Below are 12,322 nucleotides of genomic sequence, written 5' to 3'. Positions count from 1 at the left end.
ACTTCCAATTTTGTTTTTTGCTGGGATTTTAAAGGGCCCAGATTTAAGTTTGGATAGTGTTCTTTATTTGCCCCATTTTATAGCAATTAATAGCAAAATCCTTAACAGAGAGTGAAAATCTTCCGATCCATGTAAATTTTTATTTTTAGTGTAAGGAGATGAGAGTGATGATTTTGGTATAGGTTCCTGGCAAAAAGAATAACATTAAGGATGTATTCAAGACACAAACATGTTTAAAACTTGATTATGGCAAATTTGATACAGGAAAGCAAATTTGAATTTTTTCTATTATTTTCTCATAAAGCGTTTCAAAGTACATCATAAAGGGGTTAACCAAACTCGACTTAAAGGGTGATACGGTCAAAATTTGGTCAAGGGAAAACGCGTGTAAATCGGTTAAATCGTTTATTTAAAAAATCAAATTAAATTTCCTTTTCAAGTTCAATTAGTATAAAATTCAGGAAAATTATTCAGTTAGGCTTTCGCTTTTCCAAATCCGAGTTGCCGGGCCTCACGCTTGACACCTGCCATCAGATTTTGTACAGCCACCTTGTCCACCTTCTTCGCCACAGAAGGCCAATTTGCCTTGAACTGCTGCACGTCCTTAGCAGTTTTTTTGGTCTTCTTTAGGTTCCGCTTGACAATAGCCCAGTATTTCTCAATTGGACGGAGCTCTGGCGTGTTGGGAGGGTTTTTGTCCTTGGGAACCACCTGCACGTTGTTGGCGGCGTACCACTCCATGGCCTTTTTACCGTAATGGCAAGATGCCAAATCCGGCCAAAACAGTACGGAACAACCGTGTTTCTTCAGGAAAGGCAGCAGACGTTTATTCAAACACTCTTTCACGTAAATGTCTTGGTTGACAGTCCCGGAACCTCTGAAAATGCTGCTTTTCAAGCCACAGGTACAGATGGCTTGCCAAACCAGACATTTCTTTGCGAACTTTGACAGTTTTATGTGTTTGAAAATATCTGCTACCTTTCCCCTTCCTTTTGCCGTATAAAACTCCTGTCCCGGAAGCTGCTTGTAGTCGGCTTTGACGTAGGTTTCGTCGTCCATTACCACGCAGTCAAACTTCGTCAGCATCGTCGTGTACAGCCTCCGGGATCGCGCTTTGGCCGTCGTATTTTGTTTATCATCGCGATTTGGAGTCACTACCTTCTTATAAGTCGATAGTCCGGCTCGTTTTTTGGCTCGATGCACGGTTGTAGACGATACACCCAGCTTATTTGCGGCATCTTGGAGAGAGAGGTTAGGGTTTCGCTTTAAACTACCGGCAACTCTCTTTGTCGTCTCAGCGGCTTCCGGTTTTCGATTTCCCCCTGATCCAGACTTCCTGGCTGTCGACAGACGTTCCCCAAACACTTTACTTACATTTGTAACGCTTGATTTGGCAACTTTTCGCGATTTTGCCAGCTTTGCGTGCGAGTAGCTCGGATTTTCGCGATGCGCGAGCAAAATTTTGATACGCTGCTCTTCTTGCTTGGACGGCATTTTGACAACTGAAGAGTGAATTCCAAAATCAAAATAGGAGCAACATTCTACACACACACACCTTCAAAATGAGGGGTGTTCAGGTTTTTTAAATGCAAAATAGAAAGAAATACGTCAAGTTTATATTGACCAAATTTTGACCGTATCACCCTTTAAAGCCTTTAAAGACAACTCATATTTGTGAACAAGTTTCAGCTTTATTGGTAACTTACAAAAAATCATCGGTGTCGTTGTGAGAGTATTCTTAATGCTATATAGTTCAAAGGTAAATACCAAACCAAATTAGGGAATATTTAAATGCTCAAATCATATTTCTTTAGTATCGGATCCCAGAATTCATAAACAGATATCAAAGGTGTAGCGATAAATGCTCTCTGTTCATCGTCTAAATTATAAAAAATACTAATATTTGTAACCATACATACAAATGTTAGTTTACAGCGTGGTATGTTCCCTGGATTCTGTCCTTTCAACACCACACTAAAATATTTAATTATATAATTTAATATAAAAATTCTTCTTGGCACATTAATTTGCGAGTATCCAAGTCAGTGAATGGGCATTCTTTGCTCCAAAGAGAATAATTAAATGCGTAATGCGAGGACCAACAGCCATGGCAGTAAACGCTTTCTTTTTTTTTACAAAAACCTCAAAAGTCCATATTAATAATATTTATCAGCTCAATTTATTGCCTTAATTCACATTTCATCAGCTCTCATAACCAAGCAAATCGCTTACAATATCAACCAATCAGCCAAACAATGGACCAATTGCTTATGTTAAAGCTCTTCAACATCCCTCAGAGAGACTAAAGCCAAAAGCGGACCAAAACCACTATACTGTTTGGTCATCAATAATCAATTCTTGAAGGAAGGATGACCATCACGGAAGCTAAAGAACAAAATAAGTATGTGTATAACCAACTTGTATAAAATATGTGTTACATACTTCTATCTACAAAATTTAGCTGTCGCAGAAAATTATTTCGTAGAGAGGATACACAACGATACACAGTGAAAAGTGGAAGGAAAAAAATGTATTAAATTAATTGCATATGCATTACTTAAATATAAATAAAATATCTTTCTAAATCAAAATTAAATGTATTTTTCTTTCATATTTCTATTGAGTATTCGTTCATTAAAAAGTGTCAGTCGCAGTTAGTAAAACAGCTACAGATTCTCTTAAAGCAATGCTGATTCTATTACCCGTATATATACCAAAATAAAGAAAATCCCATAAAAACTCATGATTGTTTAGTCTTCGAAGAAAACGGCACAAATTGGAAAACTTACAATGGGATATACAGGGTGAATGATATGCATTGCAACCAACTTCTGCTTGCTATAATTTCTAAACCGCTCGTCTGACAGTTGACAGCAGCAAGTGACACTTCATTTTATTGTTTATAAGCTTCCAAAACGTTTTGATCTATTGTATTGAGAAATAAAGTAATTTTTAAAGATTTAATTTGTAATAATTTAATAAAGAATTTTTTTTATATTTGGCTGAAAATCACAGGGATCTATCGTTAGAGCCCTCCAGCCTTAAATGTGAATAAATCATCTGTTACTCGAACTATTGCTCGTGATACTGACAGTGTTGCATCGTGTCCAAAAAGTTTACGCAAAAAAGGTATTAACATCAGAAATGCACGAAAGCGCCCAATTACCCAAATTGAGCAGTTGGTGAACGAACAAAATTATCGGAAAATATACACACCCTCAAAAAATATCACTTCTGTAACATATACCCCAAACACATTTTGCTTCAAGCATATATATTTTCCAGATTGGTACAAACAAAATATTGTTTGTATTGTTCAAACATATTATGTTTCACCTTAGGGCATACACTGGTAGTAAACAATTTTAATGAAATTTTCTTTGTGTGGATATCTTTTTAAGGCGCCAATTGGTTACTTCCATTAATTTACTTGCAGCATATTCTCTAGGTCTCTCTTTTTAAACATATATATGTTTATAGACTATTTCTAAAGTAATATATGTTTGCATCTAAGCATATTATAATGCAAACATTTTATGTCCTAAACATAATATATTCTAACATATATGTCCCAAACATGTTATGTTAGTTTATGAACATTATATGCTTGCACTTAAAAATATTGTGTTAAAAAATTTGAGTTCCAAACATATAATTTTTACACCCAAACATATGAAAAACAGTCTTTTTGGACTGTGCACCCTCAACTGGTCACCATCGACCGTGATGGAGTCAAAATAAATGCCGAATGTTATCGGGAAAATATCGTAAAGGCAGTATGGAAACTGTGGAAATTCCAAAAGGACTCAGCACCATCGCACTTAGGTTAGGTTAGGTTAGGTGGCAACCCGATGTATCAGGCTCACTTCGACTATTCAGTCCATTGTGATACCACATTGGTGAACTTCTCTCTTATCACTGAGTGCTGCCCGATTCCATGTTCAGCTCAATGACAAGGGACCTCCTTTTTATAGCCGAGTCCGAACGACGTTCCACATTGCAGTGAAACCACTTAGAGAAGCTTTGAAACCCTCAGAAATGTCACCAGCATTACTGAGGTGGGATAATCCACCGCTGAAAAACTTTTTGGTGTTCAGTCGAAGCAGGAATCGAAACCACGACCTTGTGTATGCAAGGCGGGCATGCTTACCATTGCACCACGGTGGCTCCCACCATCGCACTACCATGCAGAGAAGGAATACGATCACCCTAAACATTGGAACATTTTTGTCGCAACCATGCGTGTCACACATCAACCAAGGATGACTTAAAAATTGAGGATGACAATGGTAAAAAAATATCAATCCAGTGGACTTTTGCGCCTGGGACATTTTGGAGACTAAAGTTAGAACTAAACAAGTATATACGGCCGCAAGTTCGGCCAGGCCGAATCTTATGTACCCACCACCATGGATTGCGTAGAAACTTCTACGAAAGACTGTCATCCACAATCGAATTACTTGGGTTGTGGTATCTTAAAACTTCTTATTCCTGCATGGTTGTTGGATACCATATACTAACATCACGTACCAAATTTCAACCGAATGGGAAGAATTTTGCTCTTCCAAGGGGCTCTGGAGGTCAAATCTGGGGATCGGTTTATATGGGGCCTATATAATTATGGACCGATATCGACCAATTTTTGCATGGGAGTTTGAGGCCATATATTAACACCACGTACCAAATTTCAACTAAATCAGATGAATTTTGGTCTTCCAAGAGGTTCCGGAGGTCAAATCTGGTGATCGGTTTATATGGGAGCTATATATAATTATGAACCGATATGGACCAATTTTTGCATGGTTGTTAGAGACCATATACTAACATCACGTACCAAATTTCAGCCGGATCGGATGAAATTTGCTTCTCTTAGAGGCCTCGCAAGCCAAAACGGGGGATCGGTTTATATGGGGGCTATATATAATTATGGACCGATGTGGACCAATTTTCGCATGGTTGTTCGAGACCATATACTAACACCATGTACCAAATTTCAGCCGGATCGGATGAAATTTGCTTCTCTTAGGGGCCTCGCAAGCCAAATCGGGGGATCGGTTTATATGGGGGCTATATATAATTATGGACCGATGTGGACCAATTTTTGCATGGTTGTTAGAGACCATATACTAACACCATGTACCAAATTTCAGCCGGATCGGATGAAATATGCTTCTCTTAGAGGCTCCACAAGCCAAATCTGGGGATCGGTTTATATGGGGGCTATATATAATTATGGACCGATGTGGACCAATTTTTGCATGGTTGTTAGAGACCATATACTAACACCATGTACCAAATTTCAGCCGGATCGGATGAAATTTGCTTCTCTTAGAGGCCTCGCAAGCCAAAACGGGGGATCGGTTTATATGGGGGCTATATATAATTATGGACCGATGTGGACCAATTTTTGCATGGTTGTTCGAGACCATATACTAACACCATGTACCAAATTTCAGCCGGATCGGATGAAATTTGCTTCTCTTAGGGGCCTCGCAAGCCAAATCGGGGGATATGTTTATATGGGGGCTATATATAATTATGGACCGATGTGGACCAATTTTTGCATGGTTGTTGTAGACCATATACTGACTCCATGTACCAAATTTCAGCCGGATCGGATGAAATTTGCTTCTCTTAAGGGCCTCGCAAACCAAACCGGGGGATCGGTTTATATGGGGGCTATATATAATTATGGACCGATGTGGACCAATTTTTGCATGGTTGTTAGAGACCATATACTAACACCATGTACCAAATTTCAGCCGGATCGGATGAAATTTGCTTCTCTTAGGGGCCTCGCAAGCCAAATCGGGGGATCGGTTTATATGGGGGCTATATATAATTATGGACCGATGTGGACCAATTTTTGCATGGTTGTTAGAGACCATATACTAACACCATGTACCAAATTTCAGCCGGATCGGATGAAATATGCTTCTCTTAGAGGCTCCACAAGCCAAATCTGGGGATCGGTTTATATGGGGGCTATATATAATTAAGGACCGATGTGGACCAATTTTTGCATGGTTGTTAGAGACCATATACCAACACCATATACCAAATTTCAGCCAGATCGGATGAAATATGCTTCTGTTAGAGGCTCCACAAGCCAAATCTGAGGGTCCCTTTATATGGGGGCTATACGTAAAAGTGGACCGATATGGCCCATTTTCAATACCATCCGACCTACATCGATAACAACTACTTGTGCCAAGTTTCAAGTCGATAGCTTGTTTCGTTCGGAAGTTAGCGTGATTTCAACAGACGGACGGACGGACGGACGGACGGACATGCTCAGATCGACTCAGAATTTCACCACGACCCAGAATATATATACTTTATGGGGTCTTAGAGCAATATTTCGATGTGTTACAAACGGAATGACAAAGTTAATATACCCCCATCCTATGATGGAGGGTATAAAAAGACCTAAGAGTCGACCATCTGAATATGGGCCAAAATACCGTAAAGCCACACGCAAAATATAATTCGTTCCTCCCAAACGTAATTTGTTTTACGCTGTAAGGAAGTTTGTTTGGAAGAACAGTATATACAATTTGTGGAAAACGTTGATTCTTTTGCAGGATGTGAAAAAAATTTCATAGAGACTAACTCAATTTTTTTTTTTTTTAATTTTCTGGCTTATTGCATCTTCCGTCACATCTGTTTAACTTCCAAAAATTTTACCCGGACGGAGAATCGAACCGCGGACTGTACAATTTGTAAACCACTGGGCTACATAGCTGTTATTCTCTTCAACAGACAAGTATCGTTATAGTCATCAACGCACAAACAACATATACATTCAAACAGTTCTATTTATATAGCATAGTTTTGGGCGTCCACGTGCCGATGTAAAGAAACTTTATTTAACAGAAATTTATGCTTTAGCAACTTCCTTAAAAACACATCGTAATATATTTTACATATTTTACAAAAATGTTCGCAGGTGTCATAAAAATGTTCGGCATTATATACTACTATATCAATTTTTTGCTATTAAACCTAAAAAGACTTAAATTCAAAAAAGAGTATTTTTGCGTGGACTTTCATGCAGTGTATGATGGTTTTTTGAGCCATCGTTCCTGCCAAATTTGAACAAATCTAAACTGATTGTAAAATTTGATTTATATATATATTTTTTTGTTGTTGACGCAACAGACTTAAATGACGGCGTTTACTTGTAGATGCACAAACTTGTATAACCCAGTGCATATTCGAATACGATCCCAAAATAATTTTCCAAACAGTCTCAAAAGTACGAAATTTTTTCGTGTAGTGTATTCATACGTTAATAATGAGCCTCCTCTCAACCGCATTGAAAGAGACAACCGGGATATTCTTCCTACACCGATATCAGGAGACCGAACACAAAGCTCAATGCCAGAGTAGAACATAAAGATAAATGAAGCCCAGGAAGCAAACTTCAATACCGAATAAAAAAACAAAAACAATGTGCGTTGTAATAAAACCTTGCTTAAGCTTGCAGCAATATTTTGTAATTATGTTCTCAAAAGGTGTTATATGAGATATTTATGGATGCTGCCTATGGTAGGGTGTTTAACCATAATTGATTTTGTGGCTATGGACTGTGGGAGCCTTTGAAAGCTAACTTCAGTCGGGCAATGGGGGGTTCTTGTCCATTTCACACAAAACAGTCTTAACAGAAAATTATTTTAGACTCCCTTTCTTATAAATCATACCGGGCTATGGGATCAAAACTAAATCAAAAATCAAAATGGATACTGAATAGATAAAAGGATTTGTATTCCCCTCCATACAATGTGATCTCAGATATTATGAGATCTGCGCCTCTTGACCCTCCCGATCCTATTGTCCTGATCGCGCTCTATATCAGAACCCCATACGACTTTACCTTAGTCACACATCACCACATTTGTACGAAAACGCAAAATTTTAGATCACCAATTCATTTTAGAATATATATAAATTTATTCAAATCATTATCCTAGTGTATATCAATAATTATTTAACAACGAAATTCAAATTATTCGAGTATATTCAAATAAAAATTATTTCGACAAATAGTGATATGAAATAATTGACATTATAAACGGGGATATAAATTTTAGATAAAAAGTTTACGATTTTACATTTTCTTTGTTTGAAGATCGAATTCAGAAAAATATAAATCTAGTCATGAAAATTTAGATTTATAAGTATTAAGAAAAAATTCCGAAAATATCAAATTATAACATGACAAAACGATATATTAAACAATGGCAACTCTATGAATCTCAATTAAAATGAGAATGCAATCCGGAACTAAATAGTGAGAAAAAACTAGCCACACTTGATTCGAGATGTTTCACAAATTCCAACTTCTTAAAAATAACACAAAACTGCATTCAAAAGTTTTTTTTTTTTTATTCTTTTTGTTTACTCACCGGTCATGCAAATATTCGATGAAGGCCTTCAGGAATGTTTGATGCGGGGGAGAGGTAATTATTTTATGTTGCAACGTAGATGTTCGATGATGCGCAGGTTTGGTATGCGGTTAATGATCATTAATACGATCGATTGCCTTGCTGAGCATTTCAATGCACTTATGAATGGAGTTTTTTGATGATTTTTGTTGAGAATGAAATGTATTAGGGTGGTTCTTAAAAACTATTGCATTTCAAATGGGGCTGGTTTCACTCTTTATGAAATCGAATTGCCTTATCAAAAAAAATAATTAAATTAGTTTTTTTTTTAAAGCAAACAGGAAAATCGTGCAAAAAATTTATATATACTTAACTTAAGAAATTTTTTTATTTTTTTTTTTGAGCATAATGAATAATTTGACTTTTCATTATGGAGACATTTCTGTCATATAATTTCTGCTTCTATTACGGGTTTAAAATTTTATGATGAGGGTCTTGATTGGGGTTTTGTTGTAGATGAATTTTGTACGGCATAACTTCTTACATTATGGCAATTTATATCGAGTGCAGAAATTGGTCAAACTATGGTTGATGGGTTTTCTTTCCACAATTGCAAAAAAAATAACCTTCCCTCCTCTCTGCCTGTAGAACACCGTAGGCTTCTTGGAATTTGGCAATCAGGAGGAGGGTGAAGAGAAAAAATGTGCTTGACCACAATGAGGCAACTGCAAAATCTTTTTATATTGCTTCGCAAAATTCTTCCTTCACAACACAAAATTATGTGGCACTTGGACTGGATCTTTTGGCCTTTGGTAATATCCAATTTTCTATGGAAAAATTAAATACAAAATGTGTGAGATATTACAAATCTCAAATTTTCCGATTTTCACAGAAGTTCACAAAAATACATTGGCGTATTACCTTTTTGTAAATAAAAACACTGATTAAAGAATTTTTGTAGAGTACTGCTGCGTTGATTACACTGAAATTTTTCAATTAATTTGAACTTTTATGGATTCACGTTTATGTGATATTTTGTGTATTGATCACTTTTATTACGTCTGTACTCTATGAAGCGTTCAAAAGGAAGGAAGTTTCTGGATTTTTGATAATTATGCTTTTGACATGCTCTGAGCCGATGAGAGCGACCATTAATCGAAACATTGATTAACTTATCAATAACCATCGATTCAAGATACCATTAAGGTATTAGCAAAACAGGGTTGCCTCAAAGCATTTTAAATATTAAATGCTTAATTGAAATTTCATCAGATTAAAATTGCTTTGTCTATTACGTTAAATCTAAATCATTTCTATGATTTTTTTTTGTGCCAAAATATTAATAATTCAATGTTGTAAATGAAAATTAATATACTTGTCAATGATCGGAAATAGAAATAAATTTTTGTAAAAACAATTCAAAATTTGTGCCCACGTTTGAAAGCAATATCAAAAATTATTTTGCACCCAAAAAAAAATGGAAAATTTTGTGATTGGAAAAAATTAAGAAAACCCCATTACAAAACCAAGTAATATTATCCTTATAGGATAAAATATTAATTGGAAATAAAATCTATGGGCGAATATCTTTCGCATGGAAAGTGCCTATAGTTTTGCCGTTCATATCCTCTAAAATATAGTAGTGTTTCCCAACTTTATCTTTGATTCTAGATTTAATGAAAAGCGGGGATAATTTCGAATTGAAATGTTTTTCAGCCGAACTTTGGGCGAAATTTCGCCTGAAAACTTCTTGACCTATATCAAAACTAATTGGCCTAGCTCTTAAATTGTAGGTATGCTGGTTCCGATTGTAAGCCTCAGTTATGTGGGTTTTAAGATTGTACCTAAGAAGTTTTAAGTCATCGTCCCTTGACAAAATATTCATTGGCTCATCTAAGATTTTCAGATTTCGTAAAAGTTTATACGAGCTCCCATGTGTTATCATGTCAAAACCAAAAAGGGCATGATACGGAGAACATTTTATCGATTGATGCACAGAATTTCTAAGAGCACAACTTATCGAACTTAGATTTTCATCCCACAAGCGATGATCCTCCTTCAAAAATGACCTAATTCCCGAAATAATGGAACGGTTAACGCGTTCAGATGCGTTCGCTTGTGGAGAATATAGTGCCGTATAAGTATGAGTAATCCCAAAACTAGTTAAAAAGGCATTAAAATCGTTTGATTTGAATTGGGAACCATTGTCACTAATAATGACTTCCGGTATCCCAAAGACGTGAAAAATGTGATTCAGTAAAAATTTTTGAATAGGTTTCGTGGTGAACTTTTTCATTGGGCATAGCCAATGGAACTTGGACATATGGTCAAGAACAATGAGAATTCCTATGTTGCCGCTTCTACTTCTTGGATACGGACCAAGTAGATCGATATATAATCGTTGGAAAGGTCTTTCAGAAATTGCTTGCATGCCCATATCAGGTCTCATGATCTGATTGGTTGGTTTTGTGGTCTTGCATGTTTCACATTTTCTCAGAAATTCCCGAACGTCTCTTACCATGCCTGGCCAAAAGAAATGCCGTCTGATAAGCTCCAACGTCTTTTGTATGCCACCATGACAAGCCGTAGGAGAACTATGGAAACGATCGATAATTGGAAGCCTTAAATTAATCGGAATCCAAAGTTTCCAAGAGTTTTCCTCTTGTATTTCATCGCCAGTGTAGTGTTCGGCCCTAATATAGACATATTTGTCTATGATTCGAATGTCTGGGTATTTGGATTCATTTTGCCGAATTTTGCGTTTCAAATCGACGTAGTCATCATCAGAAAAATAAGGTGAATCGAGATCTATCTCGGGATCAGAAGTGTTTATAGCCGATACCTCGCTGTGCATTCGGGAAAGGGCGTCCGGTACTATGTTGTCTTTCCCTTTTCTGTGGCTAAAGGTAAACTTGTACCCCTGGAGCTTGAAGACCCAACGAGCAAGTCTGCCCGTGAGATCTTGTTGTTTCATCAGCCACAGTAAACTGGAGTGATCGGTTACGATCTCAAACTCCTGTAATTCAACATAGCACCGGAATTTTTTAATTGCCTCTACAGCCGCGAGACACTCCCGTTCCGTTACGCTGTAATTCCGCTGTGCGGAATTCAGCTTTTTAGACATGAATGCGATTGGTTTCTCGTCGCCGTTTTTATCCAACTGCACTAGTACTGCACCAATTCCAGAATCACTCGCATCGCAATGAATGAAAAATTTCTTTGTAAAATCTGGATTGGTCAGTACTGGGGCTGTTGTCAAAAGTGTTTTTATTTCATTAAATGCACTATCAGCCTCGGGTGTCCAAACAAATTTCTTTTTGGAGGATAGTAATTCTGTGATCGGAAATGCTTTGGAGGAATAGTTTTCAATAAAACGACGGTACCATCCTGATAACCCGAGGAAACCGCGTACCTGTTTTACATTTTTGGGCACTGGCCACGAAATAATAGAATTAATTTTGTCGGGATCTGTTCTCAAGCCACCATTACCGATCACAAAACCCAAATATTTCACTTCCGTGACACAAAAGTTACTTTTAGAGACATTTATAGTCAAGTTCGCACGCCTAAATTGCTCCGAAATTCTGACTAAAATTGCTAAATGCGTCTGAAAATCTTCAGAGACAACGATTAGGTCATCTAGGTAGCCAAATACACAATATCTTAAGTCAGGAGGTATTAATTCGTCCATTAAACGGCACATAGTTTGTGGGGCATTACATAGCCCGAAAGGCATGACCACAAACTGATAAAGGGGCCGTCCCGGAACTGTAAATGCCGTTAATGGTTTGGCTTGATCGGCTAGGCCGATCTGCCAAAACGCATCTTTCAAATCAACTTTTGAAATTATATTAGCTTTTGGTAATCGCGCGAAAATCCCTTCTATGCTTGGCAGCGGGTATGCGTCCTTCTTAGTGACTGCATTTAATTTCCTG

The 12,322-nt window shown here is 37.1% G+C and overlaps 1 protein-coding gene across 1 annotated transcript in view; it reads right to left on the bottom strand.

Annotated features, from left to right (window-relative positions):
* Positions 1–12,322, bottom strand: part of dve (SATB1_N and homeodomain domain-containing protein dve) — a 360,655-nt gene that overhangs the window by 147,851 nt on the left and 200,482 nt on the right. The window lies entirely within an intron of this gene.

Source organism: Haematobia irritans, chromosome 5 (assembly GCF_050003625.1).
Source record: "Haematobia irritans isolate KBUSLIRL chromosome 5, ASM5000362v1, whole genome shotgun sequence".
NCBI classification, from domain to species: domain Eukaryota; kingdom Metazoa; phylum Arthropoda; class Insecta; order Diptera; family Muscidae; genus Haematobia; species Haematobia irritans.
Note: the sequence above shows the minus strand (reverse complement) of the source record. Positions and strands in the feature narration are given on the sequence as shown.